Below are 24,356 nucleotides of genomic sequence, written 5' to 3'. Positions count from 1 at the left end.
AATAAGAATTGAAATTTTTACCAAATTTTCAAAAGTTCCATGGGCGTATGACAATTTGGAAAACTGTTCATAGAAAAATGTATAGATACAATAATGATGCTTAGAAGGTTTTTGTTCGTTAACGGGATATAACACAACTGTTGTTTGTTGTTTCTATGAAATGTTAATTATCGGAAAAATGGAATTTGCAATTAAAAGTAATTCCATCCTATGAGGTATTATACTTAACTGATGGCATGTCGCTGTATACATGCCTCCAAAACCAATAGTAAATCGTAAATTTCATCCACACACAAATGGTCATCCAAGATTCTTGGCAATAAAGATCACATATATTTGCCAAATGCGTCTTGCAAAAGGGCAGCAGAATGATTTGGTAGTATCTGATAATGGTTTAGTCAAAATAAATTTAAATATGGCTGTGTTTCAAATGTTTGTCAAAAAAGAAAACAACAACAACCAACAACAACAAACATTAACATTTTTTTTTTTTTGTTTTTTTTTTTTTGGGTTATTGATTTGTATTTTTTATAGTTTTTTTTTTTTTATTTTTTTGGTTGTTGATTTTTTTTTTTTATTTTTGTTTTTTTTTCTTATTTGGTGGTTTTTTTTGTTTTAATTTTATATTTGGTTTGTATTTTGTATTTTTTTTTTTTTTTTAATTTTTTTATTTGTTAGTGTTATTTTTTTTTTTGTTTTTTTTATTTTTTTTTTTTTTTTTTTGAATTTTGTTTGTTTTTTTTTTATTTTTGGTTTTTTTTTTTTTTTTTTCTTAATTATGATTTTTGTGTTTTTTTTATTTTTTTTTTTTTATTATTGTTTTTTTTTATAAATTTTTTTTTTTTGTTTTTGTTTTATTTCTTTATTTATAATTGCTATTTTGTTTTTTGAATTTTGATTTTTATTTTTTTTTTGTGTTTTTGTTTGCATGTTTTGTTTTTATTTTTTTTATTTTTTTGTTTTTTTTTTTTTGTATGTTTTTATTTGATTTTTATGTCTGTTCTGTTTTTTTTTTTGTATTATGTTATTTTGTTTTAGTTTTTAGTTTTTATTTTTTTTGTTATTTGGTTTATTGATTTTTTTTTTTTTTGTTTTTATTTTTTGTTTTTTGTGTTATTTTTTTTTTTTTTTTTTTATTTTTTATTTTTATTTTTATTTTTTATTGTTTTTTGTGTATAGTTGTTTGTTGGTATTCTTTTAATTTTTTTTTTGTATTTTTTTTTTTTTTTTTTGTTTTTTTTTTTTTTATGATATTTTTTTTTTTTCTTTTATGTTGTTTTTGTATTTTTCAATTTAATAGTTTGGGATTGTTTTTTTATATTATGTTTTATTTATTTTTGTATATTTTTGTTTTGTCGTTGTTTTTTGGTTGTAATTTTTGTTTTTTTTTTTTTTTGTATTTGTTTGTTATTTTTTTTTTGTTAAATTTTTTACAAATGTTATTTGTTGTTTTTTTTTTTTTTTTTTTTTGTTATTTTTTATTTATTTTGTTTTTTTTATTTTTTTTTTTTTTTTTTTTTTTTTTTTTTTAGTTTATGTTATTTTTTTTTGATTTTTATTTGTTATAGTTTTATGGGAATATTTTTCTTGGATATTTTATACGTTATAGTGTTTTTTGTATGTTTCTTTTTTCAAACATTTTGTGTATTTATTATTATTATTTTGGTGTTTTTTTTTAATTTTTATTTTTTTGTTTTTTTTTTTATGGCCTGGAAACCTAAAAAAACTTTTTTTTTTTTTTAAACAAAATAGAATTTGTGTTTTGTTTTTTTTTGCCTTTTTTTGTTATTTTTGTTTTTTATAAATTTATGGTGTGGTTGCAAACTTTATTTTGATCAAAATTTGTTTTTTGTTTGTTTTTATTATAAAGTTTTAGTTTTTACAAAATATATGTAATTTTTTTTTGTTTTATTTTTTTTTGGTTTTTAAAATTTTTTTGTTGATTTTTTTTTATTTTTTTATTTTATATTTTTGTTAATTTTGTGTATTTAATTTATAATATTCAATTATAGGAATATAAGTTTGCAGACTTTTAAATACATTCTAAATAGTTTTCAATAATATACGGGGTATGTGTGTGTAACAGATATACCTAATAATAATATACCACAGTACCCCACCCATATATTTACGCAAACAGAAACTTGTTATTTTGTAATGCGAATTCAATCGTGATTAATCCTTTGGCAGCACTTATATATAAATTTACGTCCTGTCCGTCCTCCTGTACAAAGGACAGCCTAATAAATTATGAATAATAATCTTTTTTTAAAAAAACGGTTTTTTTTTTTTTTCTCTCAATTTTGTTATGTTTCTTAGGCTAATAGACCAATGTTTTACATAAAAAAAAAAGCAACAAAATCTACAAAAGCACACAGTTTTTATTTTGGTTTTCAGGAGGATAAAATGTCAACTTGTCTCTTTAAAAGTGCGTAGTGCGCATCTGATTGGGCCGCTTCGCTCCGTTTTGAGTTGAACGAGTTTGCAGACGGCGGCGTGACAGACAACCAGAGCGCAGCGGGCCGCAGACTGATCTAACTTGTTCATTTTGTAGGGTAAAATCAACCATCACCTTTGTGAGGTGAGCGAGTTACTCTGTGACAGGCAGTCGCCACAGGGAGCAGATGAGAGCTTTGCGTGGTTGTAGTGTGTGGGGCACGTCCGCGGGACTATGGTGATTGGGTTAGTCCTAGCGTGCTAACGAGCCACTGACGGACGGGATTTTCTGAAGGCCGCGCGCTCCAGATTACCCAACGAAGAATACTAATTTTTTTTTTAGTCAACCAGTAAAATCAATGTCTTTAACATACTACACCACAGTTTTTAGGATTAACAAAATCAAAAAACAGTGCCGCACCATTTCACAAGGAATCGCTTAGAAAACGCCGAACAAGTTTATTGTGGTTTTGCTGTCCAATGAAGGGGCGTTGATGACTGGGGCACGGTTCCGTTTGTGGAGTATTGTGACAAGACGCATGGGCCTTGTCACAAGGATCACAGTAAACTTGACGATTTAGTTTGATTATTTTTGTTAGTACTCGCCATACATTATTAGTAAAAATTTTTTTTGTATTTTATATTTTGTAATGATTCTTTTTTTTTTAGACGAAGTAATTTTATAGGACATAGTTCAGGCACCAGTATAGGTAACACTTTTGTAATCCAAATTGTCATAATATTATTAAAAATAGTAATGTTTGATTACTTACTTATTATTAAAGTTAGTGACCGCAGAACCAATATGATGTATCACAGGCAATTTTAATTATTTGATTATTTTTGCAATGTGTGACCGCATTGTCTAGTTCTATTCTTATTCTCTTTAGATATGGTATGTTGTTTTTTTGTTTTTTTCTGTTTTGTTTTTTTGTGATATTTGTGTAATTTGTGTGTTTATTTATATATATATTTTGTTTTTTATTTAGATAATATATTTTCTGTTTTTTTTATATGTTATTGTTGTTGTTGAATTGTATGTGATGTTTATATAACACATATATAGTGTGTCTATATTATATATATATATTAACATTGGGTAAAGAAATTATATTAATGTGTAAATTTATCAAGTATAAAAAAAGTATAAAATATTTAATAGAATGTATTAACCATATCTTTGCCATCTCTCTATTGCAATTATGATAAGTTGGATTTCACATATAACAATAATTTCCCCAAAAATGGCTGTCAACATTATCTGAAGGAGCAGGCCAAGAGCGAAAGATGATTTTAGATTGTGATTGATTTTGATCAGCTCAAGAGAATTTTGCTTAAGACTGAGTAAAGAACGAAGGGACTTCTGAATTTGTTTTAAAAATGAGTTTAACTGGCCTGAAGAAATATCACCTACGTGTGAATGAAGCGACTGTCTGTGGGAATGCTGCGATGAATTCCTTATGCTTCCAGTTTTTTTTTTTTTTACATTTGTTTCTACAGACTGAACACTTTGTGGACCCCTTATTCTATCATTAATGAGTTCAGTGTATGTTTGCCAGCCGAAATCGCCAAGGGGAGTTGAAGGAAAGCCTCATGTTCATCGAGCGTTGAGTCACCCAATGCTTTTTAAAGCTGTTATGAATATGAAAAAAAACAATGTACTGTTTGTTGTCCAGCAGTAACGGTGGTACACATAACGTTAGTTGGTAAGTAAGAGTGAGCAGGAGAAAGGGAACGAAAGCGTCTGCCCAGGCGGATGTAGTTCAGTTGATGCCGTCGCACGAGCCGGCTTTCCGCACATCTCAAGAAAAAAGAAAGATTATAAAATAAGATACAGGAAAGAGAAACTCAAATTCCTCCCGCCGACGTCTTCACTTTTATTCTTCTGTATCATTCCCAACTGCCTCATTACAGGTTTGGCCAAGAAAACGCTTTTCCCTTTAAACACTTTTTAGAGCTGGGACAGCAGGAGGGGTTCTGGAATGGGGAAGGGACCTCGCAGTGTGTATACACAATTAACTTTGTCACTTTGGTTCTCCATGTCTTATTTCAACTTGGTCATCTGTGGTTAATATGCCCAGGCTAGATTAGATTTCTGTATGCACTCGTGGAGGGATAGTTGCTGTTACTGAGCAAAAGATGGCTCCGAAAAACCATGACATCCCTCTCTATGATCTGCTTATCCCAGAACCTTTGCACTCAATTGGACGTTTTATGAACGCGCGCAGAGGGAACATGGGGGCATACCAGCGGCCTGGGTGATATTAAACAATTTGATGTGTTTTCTTCAGGCTTTATAATGTTTAGAAAACATCTTGCATAATAATGCACGGATTGTAATGCTTAAAAAGTCATCTTTTTTTTGGCAGAGAAAGACATTAAATAGACGCCAAGTTTGATCTCCTTTCCAAATTAGTCCATCTTTCTGTAGCACAATTTTTTCAGTGTTACTGTGAATAAAAATGCCAGTGCACTGCGTGCATAAAAAATGAATAATTTTTAACCTTTTTAGGCATCAAAATCTAATTGTTAGCTCCATCAACCCAGCTCTGAATGAACACTGTAGAAACATCAGTTCGTTTTTACAGTACACGGTCAAAAAGTTTGAAACATTACATTTTTAATGTTTTGAAAGAAGTCTCTTTGTAATCAAGTGCATTTTGTTGATCAAAAAATCAGACGAAAAAAAAACAGTAATATTGTGACAATATTATTATAACTTATAAAAATTAGGGCTGGACGATATTGGCCAAAATTTATATCACGATATATCTTCACTTCGGTCGATAACGATATAATTCCGACATCGATATGAACACTATAAAAAGCCTCGTTAGAAAACTGCCAAGAACTCTTCACAACAGATGCCACAGTGTATATAAATTTATGAAAACATGAATTTGCTAAGTCTGGACACTCCATTTAAAACCATTTAATATTTTTGGAAAAAAAAAAAATTTTGTAAAACATTATTTTTTGCATTTAGCCTTCTCATACAAACAATAAAATGTGTAAATCACCGTAAAATAATCATTTCAGACTCACTCTAATTAAAATTTAATATCTTTAACTTCAAACTATAGGCTAATAATATACTAGTACAGTAGCCAAAAAGCTTTTGGAACAGTAAGATTTTTAATGTTTTTAAAGAATTCTCTGCTCACCAAGCCTGCATTTATTTGATCCCTTAAAATACAGCAAGAAAAGTAACATTTTGAAATATTTTTACTTATTATTTAAAATAACTGTTTTATATTTGGAAATATTTTAAAATGTAAATTTATTCCTGTGGATTTCAAAGCTATATTTTTTTAGCAGCATCATTACTCTGATTATATGATCCTTCAGAAATCATTCTATATTCTGATTTGCTGCCTCAAAAAAGAATTTGTTGAAAATCAGCTGAGTAGGTTTCTTGATGAATAGAAAGTTTAGAAGAACATTTATTTGAAATAGAAATATTTTTTAACATTATAAATGTTCCTTTATCATCACTTTTGATCAATTTAAAGCATCCTAAATAAAAATTTCTAGAATTTCTTTCCAAAAAAGAAAAAAGAAAGAAAGAAATCAGACTGACTCAAAGCTTTTGAATGGAATAAGTGTAATCAAATCAAAATGTAATCAAAATGTTTATGTTACAAAAGCTTTGTTTTCAGATAAATGCTGATCTTTGCGATCTTTCTATTCATCAAAGAATCCTGAAAAAGTACTCAAACTCTCTTAAATATTGATCAGCAAATCAGCATAATAGAATGACTTTCGAAGATCATGTCAAGACTGAGTAATGGGATGCTGAAAAATTCAGCTTTGATCACAGGAATAAACTATTATTTAAATACTAAAACATGCTATTTTAAATAGTAAAAAATAGATTTCAAAAATTTAACTGTTTTTTGCAAAATAAGAGAGTATTTGGATATAGATTGAAACAAAATGCGCTTTAGTCAGTACATAAAGAGTATGAAGAGTGCTCTTGGAGTTGCTGCAGGAAAAAAAAAAAAAAGCATGTTGCTGGGAGCCGGGCTTAAACGCAAACTGATTGGTCTCGCCAAGCAGGAGGCGCTGTGAGAGTGGTGGACCATCTGTTTCTCCAGTAAAGGCTAGAATAAAGGAGCTGCGCTTAATGAACGCTTTTTATCAGATAAAATGAAACTGCCTTCGAAGATCTGTTTCTGAATAACACCAGCGACGTGTTTTGATTTTGAACACGGGCAAATGCTTATATTAATTCAACGAAGTCAAACCAACAAATAAAATCAGGTATGGGAAAAACACTGGTATATCGAAAATATCGGAAATGTGTTTAAAAAACCTTATCACCGTTATTTTAGTGAAAAAAATTATATCGCGATACATATTGGGTATTGGAATTATTGGTCCAGCCATTACTTAAAATAATCGTTTTCTATTGAATATTACTTTAAAAAAATAATTTATTCCTGTGATGCAAAGATGACTTTTCAGCATCATTTACTCCAGCCTTCGGTGTCACATGTACATACCAGCTACACAGATTCATTTAGAAATCATTTAATATTCTGATTTATTATGGGAGTGTTTGGGAAACAGTTCTGGCTGTTGGCTAATATATTGATGAATAAAAGGGTTAATTAAAAAGAACTGTCATTGATTCAAAATAAAATAAAAAAAATTCTAATAAATATATATTCTAATAATATATGTTTCTTTACTATCACTTTTTATTCAATTTAAACACATCCTTGCATGAATAAAAGTATTGTGTTTATTTAAAAAAAAAGAGAAAAGAAAAAAAAAATACTGACCCCAAATTAATGACCAGTCAGTGTATATGTTACTTACAAAATATTTATACTGTTTAAAAAACATAGTTCTTTTTTTTTTTTTTTTTTTTTTTTTTACTTTTATTCATCAAAAAGTATCCTGAAAAAAAGTTATCACATGTTCTAGAACAAAATATTACGCAGCAGAAACTGTTTCCAACTTTTGATAATGAATCATCATATAGAATGATTTCTAAAGCGATCATGTGATAATGATGCACTAAAAAATTAGCTTTGCATCACAGAAATAAATGATAATTTATAAAGTATAATAAAATTTTTAAAAAAACAATATATTTTAAATTGTGAATAATATATAACTAATATTACTGTTTTTTTTTCTGTATTTTTGATTCAAATAAAGAGCAGGCTTGATGAGCAGCAAGAGACTTCTTTCAAAAACATTAAAAATAGTAACTGTTTCCAAACTTTTTGGGATCCCTGTACTGGATATGCGTGGACTGTACAGGAATAAAGAAGTACATAAATCAACAGGATCTACTAGCCTCTTGGTTTGGGTCCGTGATCAGACGCTTACCACTTTAGTTTTAGGACATTTCACATTAAGGAGCCAGTTAAACGAAAGCGGCCTTGGGTCTAGTGGAAGTTAAATACTGCCGTGAAAGGAAAGCCTTACAAGTTCCTTATATCTGAGTTGCGTGTCAAACACAAGATATGTCGATCTCGTGATTTAACCGCAGAGTAGAGTAAGAGTGACAGACAGGTCTCGTGGGACCCTCGGGGGCCGCAAAAGTTAGCAAGTGTGTAATGGAGGACGCTGTTGTTGTGTTTGAGAGCACGTGCGAGAGTGTGTGTGTGGTCTCATTTCAATGTGTATGTAATTGTGTGCTGTTGTCCTTACAGGAGATGAGACGAGACAGCGGGTTGGTTACAATTCAAAGACGATTGCGCGTCTGCAGGAAATCGCACCTGCTCAACTGCGTGCCGCATGACATTCCTCTCTGGAACACGTGAGGGGAGGGAAAACACATCACAAAACAGCCGGACGCTGATTATTTGCTGCCAGCCTGTTGATGAAGCCGTGTGTGTTTGTAGCGCATGGACCTTGGCGAAAATGACTCTAAGAATCCATGACCTGGCGCGAGAGCGAGACTATGAGGATCGCGGTCTAAAGAGAGAGGACCTGTTCTTCGAACTGGGATGTGTGAGTGAACGAGTCGAGCTCATCTGCTGGTGTCTTCAGTGAATTTTGCTGGCAAAAGGCTTTGTAAAATTCTGATGCTGAATCTGTGTTGTGTGATGTGCAGGCGGTGGAATCACCTGGAGTCGTTATTGAAGACTGTTGAAAAACGCAGGACTGAGTTGTGCCAAGAAGGTCGGGGTCTGGCTTGAGACGCAGGAAGAGATCAGCGCTGAGGTGGCCGCAAAGGTATGAAGTGTTTAAATGCAATAATGTGTCAACCAGAAATCCACGGATGGGACTTGGCAACAAGAAATTAAATAGAATATTGTGGAGTCAGAGTCTCAAAATAGTCAATGTTTTTAATTGCTTAGCAACATTGGAACTTACTCTGTTTTTAATATTGATTTAAATTGAGGTGAAGTGAGTGTGTTCTGACTGCTTCGAATGTCTCTCATTCAGAATTTTAGAGTCAGAACTACTAGTTTTATCACATCACATTTCCTTAGGACTGGGGACAATTTACTCAAATTTTTTAGTTACAGCTTCCAATGATCGGACACAGATCATCAAGATAAAACAAGTGTGTGCAGAATGTATTTGTCCGTCTTATAAATTCGGGCACACCCCCATAGAAACAGTGTGCCATTTGGATCTTCCCATAGATGTTTTGTAGTTTTACAGCATAGTTTTTTTTTTTTTTTGTTGGTTTGTTTTTTTTACAGGGCTAATTTTTTTTAGTGTTATCTTAGTATCGAGACATAAATATGGAGAAATTTTTTCTTTGCAACTAGATGAAAAAAAAAAATATATATATGTGTGTGTGTGTGTGTGTATGTGTGTGTGTATGTGTGTGTGTGTGTTGTATATATGTGTGTGTGTATGTGTGTGTGTATGCAGTGATGTGTGTTGTGTTGTATGTGTATGTGTGGGTATGTATGTGTGTATGTGTTGTGTGTGTATGTGATGTATATTGATGTATATGTATGTATGGATATATGTAATATATATATGTATGTATTATAAGTTGACACAACACGTTTATATATTATACTGTATATATATATAAGTGGATGGAAATTAACAAAAATAAACAAAGACTCCAAAAAACACGTTGAGTAATCAGATCTCTAGTATAAGGTTAACCAAAGCATAATCGTTTTTTTTTTTTTTTGTTTTGACCCAAAGCATAGCGAGCCCTTTCATTTATTTATGAAGTAAAAGCTGGATCTTTTTGTGCCCAAATAAAGAGAGAAAAGGAAACTGAATAAAGATGAGGGTGTGTATTTACACTCTCTACATTATCTAAAGAGCTCCATGCAGTTGTGCGATCTGCATCTCATTTGCATTTTGTGTTTTGTTTGGCAGGCAGAAAAGGTTCACGAGTTAAACGAGGAGATCGGAAAGCTGCTGGCGAAGGCTGAACAGCTCGGCGCGGAGGGGAATGTGGATGAAGCCCAGACAGTTCTTCAGTGAGGTTGAGCGAGTCCGAAAACTAGGAAGAAGGATGCGGAGGGGGTTAGTCAAACATACATTAAGATATAACATTCATTTGATTCAAAACAAGATTTTTTAGGTAGTTATCTCTCTCTCACTGTAGTGAGAGTTGTAGGGTTTTCTGGGTGTTTGTATTCTCTTCTGTAGCATATCTCATTTGCTCTGGTTTATTTAACAGGAAGAGTACAGGGAACTCTATGCCCGCCTCCAGTTTCCAGCAGCAGAAGTTTGCGCGTCTGGTGAGGTTTGCTCCCGCCTACCCTGGGTCTCCATGACAACGACCGGCGTCTCGCTGACACACTTTGGTGGGTTGGCAAACTGCACTGGGCTTCATCCATATCAGAGAGAGGAGAAGCTGGAACAGCTGAACGGTATTGGGAAAACGGACCCAAACTTGCTCAGACAAAAACTGAACCCGCCGGGGGTCACTGGTTTTGAATAGTTGGTGACATTGCAGTGTGTATTCTCTACAGAAGAAACCGGTGCAGGACAAACAGGGTTCGAAGAGACCAACACAGGAGCGAATGAAAGCGGAGGGGAAAGAGCGGGACGAGAAGACGAGAGAGCGGGAGAGAGAGGAGAATGAAGAAGCAGTGAGAATAAATTTTATACACGGGTTTCATACGGGCCACTGTGTGCATTTCTAAGATTCCTAATTTTTGTGAAGTGTTCTGTAGAATCTAAAATGATCTTGTGTGGTTTTGCAGGTGCATTTTTATATATATATATTTTGTAGTAATGAAATAGATAAAAAAATCCACGAGATTGCCTGTTTAAAATCAGTATTTTTAAAAATATTTTATGTCACGTTTTCGATGTGACCATTTCTAAGATATTTTGTGAAATGTAAAGGCTAGAGGTTTATCGTTGTTTTTTAAAAACAAATAATATATTTTTATAATATATTTTAAATGTGTATATATTTTCATCTCTAGTTTTTTGTACCCTACGTTTTATAAGTTAAAGTAGGTAGATTTCATTTAAATGTAAGTTAATCCACTGTTAAAAATAAATAATTTTGTGAGAATAAGTTTTCTGCATTGATATTGCTTGTTAAAATCATTATTTTTTTGAAAATATATTTATGACACGTTTTCATGTGCGACCATGACCATTTCTTGTGGCTAGATTCCTATTTTTTGTGTGAAATGTGAACTGGTAGAGATTAATCTCTTTTGATTTATTAATTATTTTTATAATAATATTGTTAAATGGTGTTCAAATATTTCCAGCTAGTTTTGTTTTGTACCCCTTATATAAGGTTAAAGGAGATTTTACAAATGTAAGGAAATAATTTTTGAGAATAATTTCATGTATTTCAACAGATGCTTAATGTTTTGTGAAATATATCTGTAGAATCTGAAATTTTGAGCTTTTTGATTTTATTTTTATTTTATTTTTTATACGATTTATATGATATGTTACATATTGTATTTTGCTCGTTTGAAATATAAAGTTCAAGGAAACCACTCTGTTAAAAAGACTAGTTTATTTTTAAAAGATTCATATACATGCATGATTAATCTGTTTCAATAATAGTGATTCACACTAATTGTTATTCTTCTCTGGTTTTCTCTGTAGGACCAAGTCGCCGTAGCCAAGAACGCAAAATGAGGTCAGTTTCCTCATTCACCTTAGCATTAATTATTATGTCCATTATCACAACAACCATGCAAATCAAGGTCCTGTGATATAATTCATATAGGGCAACAAAGATATTTCTCTAATCTCTGTGTTTTTTCTAGGTCGCGCGATGAAATCATCGTGGACTTGCGAGCGATCCAGAGATCGCAGGATACCGCCGGCGTTCCCGCTCCGCATCGCGAGAGAAGCGCCGCTCCCTCTCTCAGAAAAAAACAAAGCAGCCATAGCGGCGACAGACGCCGACGACACCGATCCGAGTCTCGCTCGCGGCACAGGCGAGCCGAGAACCACTCACACAAGTAAAATCAGCCCCTGAATCGTGGGTTTGGGATACTACATTTATTTTTTGGCAATCTTTTTTTTTCTTTTGGGGTTACAATTTTCAGAACAACAATTTCAATCGCTGGGCTTAAATATCTTCTAGGTTTTTTGTTTTAAGGGGTGAAAAAGCCGGGGGGAGTACTTGATGGGATTGCATTTACAGACATGTGTGTGTCTAGGGATCCTTCACGGGACCGTGATCGCGAGAGGGACAGCAAGCGCAGTTCATTTCCGATGCGGAGATCAGACGTGCACAGAACGTAGCTGAACGGGAGGACAGGAGTCTCGCCGTCACGAACATGACAGAGAGGCTGGAGAGAAATTCTGAATCCTCTCACTCTGCCAATAACAACACACACACAGCTATCACACATATACCCATTTTTTAGTTAATCATGTTTGCCGTTGGAGTCCGTAGTAAATGCCCATGCCCTGTTCATTACAGTCTTTGTAGTCTTTAATATCTGAGTCCAGTGAGACTTAAACCTGTCCGATTCACTGGCAAATTGTTGAAAAATGACAATATTGTGTGTGTGTGTTGTGTGTGTGTGTGTGGTGGAGGATTAAAGGTATTTTTTCTTTTCTATGTTTGTTTTTCTCTCAAAATGTATGACCACTTTTATTTTTGCCCCCTCATATTGTCTGTTATTTTTTGGGATCTGGATTTGGTCCTGTGCGGACGTGTGCATGTGTTCTGCTGAAAGCTGTTGCTGAGGTCAGTCTAAACAGCCTTTTCTTTAAATATAGCTGCAGTATTCCCCTTAGAGACAGAGTGACTCTCTTGTAGGAGTTTAATAAATCTAAACGAGTGAATCCGTCATGGCATATTTGATTTACTCTGTACATGATCTTTTATAAGGCTGTTTTGATTTCATGTTGCCCTTATTAAAGTGAATTAAATGTTTTTTAATGACTTTAAATGGTGTTTGTTTGTCATTAATGAATGAACCTCTACATCCTCTGTTTATTAGTCGGATAAGTCGCTTTAAAAAACAGGTCGGTCACTTTTTACTAAATAATTATAAAGGAGTATGTAATACTGAAACTGAAATACTGTTATTTATTTCTTTAGCCTGTAAATTTAATACAAATAAAACATTTTAGAAATATTTTACAAAAATTATTTGGCATAATTTTTACAGCGTTTTAGAAGATTTGTTTTGTGTTTTTTTTCTGCAATTAATTTTATAGGAAATACACATTTTATACATTTACAAATGTTACGTTTTCATACTAGATTCAGTTTTATTTTAGATTACAGTTGATCAAACAGATTCTAATGTGTTCTAACAGGGTTTTTCAATTCATGGTGAGGGATTCATATCACTACGAATTTTTTTTTTAAAATTCATAAAGTCATTATTGTATATTAAAATTAACGGACAATTATAATTAAATATTACAACAATAGAACGAATTATTTTAATAATAATAACGTATTTTTAATTTTTTATTATTATTAAAACTTATCTTGATTTTGATGCTCATTTGTAAGTCGCTTTAGATAAAAGCGTCTGCTAAAATGTCTAAAGGTAATGTAATGTAAATCACTTGTGTTACGTTTCTGTAACGTCGCCTACAGATGGCGTCATTACGCCGGCAACGCGCTGTAGCTCGTCACCTCCGGCCACGGCAACAGTCCAAAAAACCGAAAACATGATGCTAGCGCCTCACACCCGCGAGTGAAATGTCGTGTTTTTAGCGATCGCCGGTGAGAAAACAGTCGGAGATTTGTCACCCTCGTTTCACGATCGTGTCGGACCATGAGTATGACAGCGTTTTATTCGGAAACGTAAGGCATCGGAAAGTGATCATAAAACGCACCAGCCGGTCGCGACCGGTTTTATCTAACGACAGTGCTTCGGCTCAGCAGTCAAACCCGGTTACGCGTGAAATTATGCATATTTTACTTCTAAAACAATGGATTTTAACAAGTCAAATCGGCATTATTAAATTAATCAAGACGCCTGTAGACGTACAGATGTGTCAGTCACGTGTCATTCCACAGAGCTTCTCCTCTAATCACCATCATGCATTTAAATTGAATCATTAGTTTACTCTGTTTTTAATGATTCAAATATCGGTTTTGCTCAAGTGACATGATTTGTATGTTCACTACACACCTGGAGGGGTTTGAATCATGTGCCACAGCTGATCAGAGTCCCGATTTTGTGTGTTATTGTGCACTGTGTAGCCTAATAGATGTGTATTAGTGTAGTCCTGATTGTGTGTATTATTGTTATGTGTGTGTCCTGCAGTGTGAGAAGGTTTGCAGGTGTCTGGGTCCCCCCCTGCGACAGGCCGGTGCTCACCGAAGATGACGGGGAAACAGGATCGGGAAGCAGGGGGGGAGCGGCCAGCCGCAGAGCCAGCGGAGGAAGATGACCGAGCAGCCCCGAGAAAAGCTCCTCCGCACAGGAGCTCAAGGGAGCAGGGCAACCGTCTGTTCCTCAGCAGCAAAGTACCACAGGAGGCCGCCACCAACCCTGCTACAGCAAAGCCATCGTGAGAGACAGGAGCAGAAGCGTGTCCCTTTAAGAGCACGAGGAGAGAGAGCTGACATAGTGATTTCCACATGAGATGAAAATTTAAATGCACTTTTGATAGAGAAAAATATAACATCAAACTTTTGGAAAATGTCACACGGGTTGTGATTAGTGATATTTGTATTTGCTGAATATCAAAGTTTAAATTCGCGTGTGTGTTCGTTAATGAGGAACTTGTGGAAGCATCAGAGTTTTTAAATTATTAATTTATTATCACTTTATAAAATATTATTTTGAATGATTTGAAATGATTCATCCTGTGGGGTAGAGATGGCACAGAAGGCCCCAAGTGCTGATGTTGTTACCAGTTGATATTATTTCTAAAGATGTAATACTTATTGTTATTAATATATGGTTATTATTCGAGTGTTTCTGTGAATTAGATTTGCATTTTCAAACATTTTTGCTTTTCACGAAAACCTAGGCTACTTAAAGGGGATACTCACCCTAAAATGAAAATTTGTCATTATTCACTTACCCTCATGTCGTTCACAAACCCGTTAAAGCTCTGTTCAATCTTCAGAACACAATTTTAAGATATTTTGGATGAAAACCGGGAGGCTTGTGAGTGTCCTCATAGACTGCGCCAAATAAGTACAGGTCAAGGTCCCAGGAGAGTATGAAAAGTAGCGTTAGAATACTCTGTCATCAGGTGATTTCAACACCGGTAACATTATGAAGCGCGATGAGAATACTTTTTGTACACGAAAGAAAACAAAAAAAATAACAACTTTATTCAACAAGATCCTCTCCTCTGTTGTCTCTCCAAATCAGCGTAGCACACCATTTTGACAATATTCGGGCAGTCTATGCGAGAGTCACAAGCCTCCTGGTTTTCATCCAAAAAAATATCTTAAATTGTGTTCCTAAAGACAAACGAAGCTTTTACGGGTTTGGAACGACATGAGAGGTAGTGATCAATGACAAACTTTTCATTTTGGGGTGGGGAGTTATCCCTTTAAATAATTTCATTTGAATATGGTAAATATTCATTTGCCTGTATTTAAGTCAATAGACTACATTTACCTTTCAGAAGAACCGTTTTTACTAGGTTTTTGCTTTGTCTGCATCGTCATCCGTTAATTTCATATATAATATATATAGATAATTCTCTCTATCTATATATATAATATATGTGTGTATATATATGTGTATATGTGTGTGTGTATAATTCAGCAAGAATGTATTAAATTGATCAAAAGTGACAGTAAAGAGATTTATAATGTTACAAAAGGTTTCAAATTAATGCTGTTGGCTTTATTTTCACCAAAGAATGCTAATAGATCCATCGCAGTTTTCACAAAAATATGAAGCAGCACAACTGTGCTCAGTTCATATCATATTTATGCACTGTTGTCATTCAGTATGCATTTAACTTCATCAGGCGGAGATCGTCTGGATCTTAACGATCTGTCTAGGAATAGATGAGAGTTGTGCTGAATGTGTTTCTGCTGTGCTGTGTGTTAGAATCGTAAACCCGTCGGTGGCCGTGTACTACACTAACAGAGCGCTGTGCTTACGTGAAGCTGCAGCAGTACGACAAGGGCGCTGGCCGACTGTAAACACGCCCTCGAGCTCGACAGCCAATCGGTGAAGGCCCACTTTTTCCTGGGTCAGTGTCAGCTGGAGCTGGAGAATTACGAAGAGGCCATCGGCAATCTACAGAGAGGTACACACACAAAAAAATCATTTTAAATAAATAAGAGCTACACATTTAAATTAAATTTTTCTAATGCTTTAAATAGGATATTTCACCCCACAATGTAAAAATTCTATCAGCATTTATTTATCATTTATTACCTCGTTGTTCTAAACCTGACTTTCTTTCTTCAGTTGAACACAAATTTATTTATTTTTTGATTTTCTATTATTAATGGCACTCTCTCGCTCTCTCGTCTCTCTCTGTTTGCAAGTATATATAGATAGATAGACGGATAGCACATATTAAATACATATATTTAAGGATATAAATGTATATTTACAGAGTACTTATCAAAAGTTTGGAAACATTACAGTTTCAAATGATTTTAATGAACGTCTCTTCTGCTCAAAAATACGAGTAAAATCACTAATATTGTGAATTATTATTATTATTATTATAATTTTAAAAAACTGTTTTCTATGTGAATAGATTGTAAAATGTAATTGCTTCACTGTGATCAAAGCTGTATTTTCAGCATTATTACTCCAGTCTTCAGTGTCACATGATCTTCAGAAATCATAATAATATGATTATCCGCTGCTCGAGAAACATTTCTGATTATTATCAATGTTGAAAACAGTTACACTGCTTCATATTGATCAGAAACCACGATATACCATATCATTCAAATACTGAGTTTAATAGAAAATTAATTCTTATTCAGCAAATATGCATTAAATTGATCAAAAGTGACAGTTAAAACATTTAATGTTACAAAATATCTTATTTCAAATAAATGTTTTTTTTATCTATTCATCAAAGAATCCTGAAAAAATATTAAACAGCAAAAACTGATTTTGACAGAATAATAAGAACCATTATTAATAATTTATGTCATGTTGCTTTCTGCAGCACCAAAATTAACAATTAAAAGCAGTTTTCTGTTGTATTTGATGATTGGTGTTAAATTTTGTTATTTATAATGTAACTCATTCTCTAATAATGTACATTTACATCCATTATCACCCAATATATTGATTTATTGACCTAATAATATAAATAATTATCCATCATCAGCATCGGTGCATCCCTAAAAAAGCATCACAGCAAATGATCCCGACGTCAGATAGTTGCAGTGTGATGAACTCTCTCAAATAAATTCCATCCATATTTAACCGGCCAAGGAACAGCGGCTGAATTTCGGAGAAAACGATATCCCAAGTGCTGCTTCGCATTGCCAAGAAAAGAACACGCTGGAACAGCATAGAAGAGAAGCGGAGATTCAGCCAAGGAAAACGAGCTGCACGGCCTATCTCACCAAACTCATCCTGGCCGAGGAAGAGAGAGGTCTCGGTGACGCTCGCAGCAGGCATAGTCATGCGGATCCATGTTCAGAATCTGTGCTGAAACATCTGTCCGTCTCTGTGTTTGTGGGTGTTTCAGAGAGCTAGACGACAGAGTGAAGCAGTCCGAGGACAGTCAGAACGGAGGAGAGATCTGCAAGACCAAATCCAAACACGTGAGACACGCATTTAAATACACACACAGCTCTGAACGGCGGGCGTTTGATGACGTGATGTCATGTCCTGTGCTCTGTGTTGCTCCTGCAGGATAAATATTTGATTGACATGGACGAGCTTTTCTCCCAAGTAGATGAAAAGAGGAAGGTATGCAGAGATCATCTCAAACGTCTATCATTGGTCCGGCATGATTGTGTATTGAGCATTGCGTGCGTGTGTGTGTGTGCTGTCGTGCAGAAGCGAGAGATCCCGGACCATCATTATCTGAATATCAATATCAATTTTGAGCTGATGAGAGAGCCCTGCATTACTCCGAGCGGCATCACCTACGATCGCAAGGACATCGAGGAGCATCTACAGGTAACGTCGCAGTCAGCTTCCCCTGCAGCTCAGTGGCGGCTGTTTGACTCGTGCACGAATTCAGACATTTCTGAGGCATTGCTCAGATTGCTTTTATGGGACTTCTCACTTTAGAGGCACAGGAGAATGGCGCCACGATTGGCTGAAACATTACACATTGGCGGATCAGAATACAACAGTTTTTTTAATTGTTGTTATTATTATTATTATTAAATGCATTATAGTGTTTTTTTTTAGTATTTTTTTTTTGTCATTTTAATTTTTTATGCATTTATTTGTATTTCTGTGTTATTTTATTTGTATTTATTTTATTTTTTTAATTTCTCTTTAGTTTTAGTGACTTTAGTACAAGGCAACGTTCGTCTTTTTCATCTAATTTTCTTTTAGTTTTATTTCAATGATCATGTTTTAATAGTTTTAGTTTTTGATGATGATAATAACAGACATTTTTAAATGGTCATTAATGGCGTTATTTTTACAGTCAGATGATGTCATTACAACATCTACCAGCAGGAGCTGATATGCTCTAGATACAAGTAGATTTTATTTTTGTATCTGCAGTTTTCATTTAATTTTAATTTAAGTTTTAGTAATTTTGTTGAATGTTTAGGGTCGTCTCTTTTTTAGATTTTTTTTTTTTAATTTTAGTTAATATTTATATTGCATTTTATTTTAGTTTTAAGTTACTAAAATTTTTTTTAATAGGTTTAGTTTTATTTTTAGTTTGTTTTAGTAATTTTGTTGTTTAGGGTCATCATTTTTATTATTTTTTTATATTTCTTTTTCAGTTTTAGTCATTTAAAGTGCATAGTTGCAAAGGCAGCATTTCTGTTTTTTCATTTAGTTGATTTTTTTTATCTAATAGTGAGTGATATTGTATTGTTTTATTTCTGATAGCAATTTTTTTTTTTTTTGGTGGTAGTTTTTGTTTAACAAAATGAGATAATTTTTAAATGGCTGTTAATGGAGAAATAAAAACTCTTTGCAGGCAGATGGCGTAGTTACAACATCTTTTAAAAAGGCGTGAAACATTTTTTTTTTTAGCCTTTAGTGAAGAAAACACAAAATAATCTTTCTGTTTCTTCTCTCTCTCTCTGTATCGTGGTTGGCCATTTTGACCCAGTCACATCGCAGCCCAGCTGACCCAAGATCAGCTGATCCCCAAATCTGGCCATGAAGGAGGTGATTCGATGCTTTCATCCTGGAGACACGGCTGGGTGGGGGACTAAATTCTGAAACACAACACACAAACCACACACACACCACATTGAGTAATCTGTGGAGATTGTCACTCCTCACGGCCAATCGAATCCTCTCCTGTATGTTCATGCACTTTAATCTGTGGAGATTGTCACCCGCAGCAATCACCTTGGGACCCTCTTTCTCACCGTCTGGATTTTCGTCTGTCCTCCAAAAACTCTTTCTTGTCTTTCTCTTTCCTGACGGGACAGAATGACCGGCTCGTCCTGCAGGTTCTTCGTCGGACACTTGTTTTCAGTCGGAAACATTGGCTGATGTTTGCTGCACATGATGATGCTGTAATTTTGTCATTGAATGTTTAAGTAGCAACATTATTGATGAACATCAACTAAAGACCATGCATGAAAGAGGAGCTCCATGTAGGTTGGCGTGTGTGTGTGTGCGTGTGTGTGTTTTAGAATCTGTTATCTATAAGATCTATATGCAGAATGGATGCGGTATATGTGAGTGTAATAAGTTCTAACAGAAGTAGAATGATTGTAAGATTCTTCTTGAGCTTTGGGTTCTAGCAGGATGCCGATTTTTGTAACGAGCGTTAAAACATATTTAGACATTCATCCATCTGCTGACTGCCAATCACTGAAAATGAACTGAGAATCTGTGGCATGCAGATGACATCATCATCATCATCATCATCATCGTTATGGGTGATTGATACATATTCATATTCATATTGATAATCATATTGGATAATTTGGGCTTTTGAGTCTCACTTCCTCATTGTAGTGCTTTATGGGCTTTAGAACGAGAGGTAAGTGATTATTTCACACTACTGATTTGGTCTTTCTCTTTGGACATTGGGGAAGTTTTTCCGTTTCCTGTTTCATGAACATGAACTTTCCTGTTTAGTATCAGATTCTTCAGAGAGCCTTTCTAGTCGCTGGACGTCACAGTTCCCGAAACTGTCCATCCGGCTCGGTTCAACCTATTCCTCAAGTGTAAGGGGTTTAGGTTGGATTGCATGTTTAATAAAATGTTATTTTGTTTCTTTTTGGTAACAAATTGGTTGAGATGAGTCCTTATTCCCTTTCTGATAAGTTACAGTTGATGACCCCGAATTGAACTATGCATTTGAGAAAAGACAAGAGACCACATTCGTCAGGTTGATCTGGGTTAGGGCGCAGTCGTGTCACCCTTACGAAAAAGAAGTTTTATTCAAGTGTGCTATTAGTATACTTATTTTAAACTAAAAAATAGGGAAAGTATACTTTAGTTTACTTTTTAGTACTTCTGGCAGAAATGGGCTTTATGTACTTCTAAGATACATTCTTATAATGACAATTAAGTATACTTGACTTATACTACAAAAAAGTCTAAATATACTTGAACATTTACTTAGTACCTACTTAATAAAATAAACTTGAAGTATATACTACTTTTTGGTAAGGGCAAGCACTTGGAACCCACGGTGTGTGTGTTTTCAACTTACTCAACTGCTGTGTGTGTGTGTGTGTTCAATAACTTACTGCTGTGTGTGTGTGTGGTGTGTGTGTGGTGTTCACTACTCACTGCTGTGTGGATGTGTGTGTGTGTGTGTGGTGTGTAGTGGATCGTAGTGTGTCGTGTGTGGAGAGAGAGGAGCGGAGAGCCGTTACCACCTACATCACTGCTTGTGTGTGTAGTGTGTGATGTGTGTGTGTGAGAGACAGTGTTCACTTCTCACTGCGTGTGTGTGTGTGTGTTTTCAACTACTCACATAATTCTCTTTGTGTGTGTGTGTGTGTGTGTTGTGGTCAGTGTGTGTGTGTGTGTTCACTTCCCACTGCTGCTGTGTGTGTGTGTGAGAGAGTGTTCACTTCTCACTGCTGTGTGTGTGTGTGTGTGTGTGTGTTCACTTCCCACTGCTGTGTGTGTGTGTGTGAGAGAGAGAAGTGTTTCACTTCTTCTCTCACTGCTCTGTTGTGTGTGTGTGTGTGTGTGTTCACTACTTACTGCTGTGTGTGTGCGTGATGTGGTGTGAGTGTGTGTGTGGTGTGTGTGTGGAGAGAGAGAGAGAGCGTTACCTACTCAGCTGCTGTGTGTGTGTGTGTGGTGGTGTGTGTGTGGTGCACTACTCACTGCTTGGTGGGGGGTGAGGGGGGGCTGTGGGCAGGTGGGGTGTGTGAGAGGGCGAGTGGGTAAAAAAGAGAGCGTTTACCTACTCAGGGGGATTGCTTGTGTGTGTAGTGTGTGTGTCCTTGTGGGTTGTGAGAGACAGGGTTCACTAGGGCACTGCTGTGTGTGTGTGTGTTTTCACTACATCACCTGCTCTTGTGTGTGTGTGTGTGTGTGGTGTGTGTGTTCACTTCTCACTGGGTGTGTGTGTGTGTGTGTGTGTGTGTGCGGGTGTGGTGTTGTGTGGGCGTGTGTTCACTACTCTGCTGTGTGTGGGTGTGTGTGGATGTGTGTGTGTGGTGTGTGGGTGTGTGTTGTGTGTGTTGTGTGGTGAGAGACAGTGTGTCACTTCTCACTGCTGTGTGTGTGTGCTGTGTTTGTCACTACTCCACTGCTCGGGTTGTGTGTGTGTTGTTGGTTGGTGTGTGGTTGGGTTGTTTTGAGTGTGTGTTTTTTTTGTTCACGTTTTTCCCACTGCTGTGTGTGGTGTGTGTGTGTGGGTGTGGGTGTGTGTTTCGTGGTTCACTACTTGCTGTTGTGTGTGAGTGAGTGTTCACTACTCACTGCTGTGCTGTTGTGTGTGTGTGTGGTGTGTGTGTGTGTGGTGTGTGTGTGTGTGTGTGTGTTGTGGAGCACAGATTCTGAAGTATAGGGACACCACCACTTGGCCACCAATCACCTCATTTTAACTAAATGGAATATCTCTGACCCCAAACTCTGGTTTGTCATGACGATAGATTCTCTATTAATATCTATAATCAGAGCTGCGAAGATTCTTACAAATTGTAAAATATGTTACTGATTCCAAATTTACATGACAAAAATATTAGAAACCATAATCTAGTTACATTACACATTTTAGGTAATCAGACTACTTTTAGATTTACTTTTGATCCAAAGTCATTTATCATTGATTTTAATTGATTTAAAATATGAATAGTCTTGGTACCATATTGATATAAAAAAATGCAAATAAATAAGAAAATATATTCTATTTTATTTGTTTACCTGCATGTGACTATTAACCAACTTCAGAGAAATATGAACATGCAAATGTGATGCTTAATTATTAACATATTATTAATATATTAAGTAAATATATATTAGATGAAAGAAGTTCTGCTGACAAAAAAAGTTTGGGAATCCTCGCATTACATTGTAAGATACAAAACAAATTTTTAACATGAATTTGTTGCATTTAAATTTGTTTTAAATGAGGAAAGCTTTTTCAAAGGACAAACACTGGTTAAATACCCCGTGAAGATTCAAATTAAAATGTTCATCAGTAGTTTTGATGCAATGTTGAAAATAATGAGAACACACTTTAAAAACTGAACGTGAGTAAAAATCGTATAATCGCACCCTTTACTGAGGGACAGTCCACCCTAAAATGTAAATCGGTTCATCATTTTTCTAAACCCTATTGCCGTTTACAAAACATGTAATGACTTTTCTTTTTTTGAGCAAAACACATAAGATATATAAATATATATAATTTCATGTCTTTCATTTTTATTTGATTTAAATGCAGGGGAATATGTAGTGCAGATCAGTGACCAACAAGGGGCAGCAAGAGCAATTCATCAGGAACATACAGAACATAAAAATTACGTGACTCCCTGCGATATAGTAAAAAAGAAACTCAGCATTATAAATATTTCAAGGTTAGAAGAATTAGATTATTGTGAATGAAAACAGCAGCTGCTGCTGCAACCGGACTTTTACTAGTATGACGTAAGTGTATTATAATGTACAAAATAAAAAAAATAAAAAAAACCTTGGTGCTGTTACTTTGGTGGCTTGTTATTGATCTGTTTGTTTGATTTGATATTAGTTTTACACTCTCTGTTTTCTCGAATCTGAGCATAGTTGGAGTCAACCCAGTCTGTCACAGGTACAGATCACAAGTCTAATAGAGCTGATTTCACTCCTGACTCGTATTCTGAGCTCATGTGTAGTTCGTGTTTGTGTCTCTGTGTGTCAGTAGGTGGTGTAGTGTGTGGTTGAGCAGCTGCAAGCATGCAGTTCAGTCACTGTGACTCTGCGACTGACCACGAGGTTTTTGTACCACTCCGTTTATCACTGTGTGAACAAACAATCACCGACACTGTGATAACTCTGACAGTTTAATAATGTCCGCATCTTCGAGTCTGGACTCCAGCTGATGGTCAGAGTGAAATCACTGTGTTAGATGCCACGTGCCCACTGAATCTAGCAAAATTTGAAGTTCCTGAAATAGAGGCTGTCAGTCCAATAAATCAGGAGTTTAGGAGCTTCGCCAGGTTTCTGTAAGTTTACCCAGGCGCCAACGATCACCATCCATACACATCTGTGCTGGTTCTGACAGCTGATCTTCAACTGTTTCTCGTCTTTTCTTCTCCTGTTTGAGCTGCTGTTGTAGGGACTCTGAGTGACGCTGATCTGTCCCTCATACACTCTGAACAACACACCAAGAGAAAATCAACTCAAAAACTTTGACAATATACTATGAAGAACTGAATCTGATATCAAACTTGTGCTGCACAAAAACCTTGAGGCAAACGCTGTGAGAGTCCAGATGAAGATGATGATGAAGGTTCAACTGTTGATGAAGATGGTTGTGTGGTGTCCAGTGATGATCCTAGTGTTATTAAACTCACAGCACTATAAACCGCTCTGCATGAGCACTGAAGCATCTGATCAATATGCAAACACACTCCACATCATTTACCTCAAGACAGCAGAGACACAGTTTTGTTGTTTTGTTTGTGCAACAGCTTCCCAGTGGGCAGTTCATGTTGACATCAAATTGAAGTCAAAAAGTAGGTCAAATATGCAAAAAAACAACAAATCAAACAACAAACAAAAAAAAAAAAAAAAACTTGACATTATTTTAATTTAATGTAAATTAAATGTCCAACATATTGGCTACATTAAACCCAGTTTCAGTGTGGGGATAACATCATCTTTTCACCCAATTACAACTAGAAGATATTGCTGTCCAAATTGAATTTAAAATGATGTTACAGCATCTTGATCAAGTCTTGACTAATATTTGAGTCAAATTGATATCAAGGAGCCGAAGTTCAGGAGAATGTCAGCATGTTTATT

The 24,356-nt window shown here is 35.0% G+C and overlaps 2 pseudogenes; both read left to right on the top strand.

Moving 5' to 3' along the window:
- Nucleotides 1-8,316: 8,316 nt before the first annotated feature.
- LOC122135459 lies at nt 8,317-10,247 on the top strand (annotated as a pseudogene).
- A 1,242-nt stretch (nt 10,248-11,489) lies between these two features.
- Nucleotides 11,490-20,114, top strand: LOC109059597 (annotated as a pseudogene).
- The last annotated feature ends 4,242 nt before the right edge of the window (nt 20,115-24,356 follow it).

The sequence above is a fragment of the Cyprinus carpio genome, chromosome A24 (genome assembly GCF_018340385.1).
Source record: "Cyprinus carpio isolate SPL01 chromosome A24, ASM1834038v1, whole genome shotgun sequence".
Taxonomy (NCBI): Eukaryota; Metazoa; Chordata; class Actinopteri; order Cypriniformes; family Cyprinidae; genus Cyprinus; species Cyprinus carpio.
The sequence above is the reverse complement of the archived record's forward strand: the minus strand, read 5'-3'. Positions and strand labels throughout refer to the sequence as shown.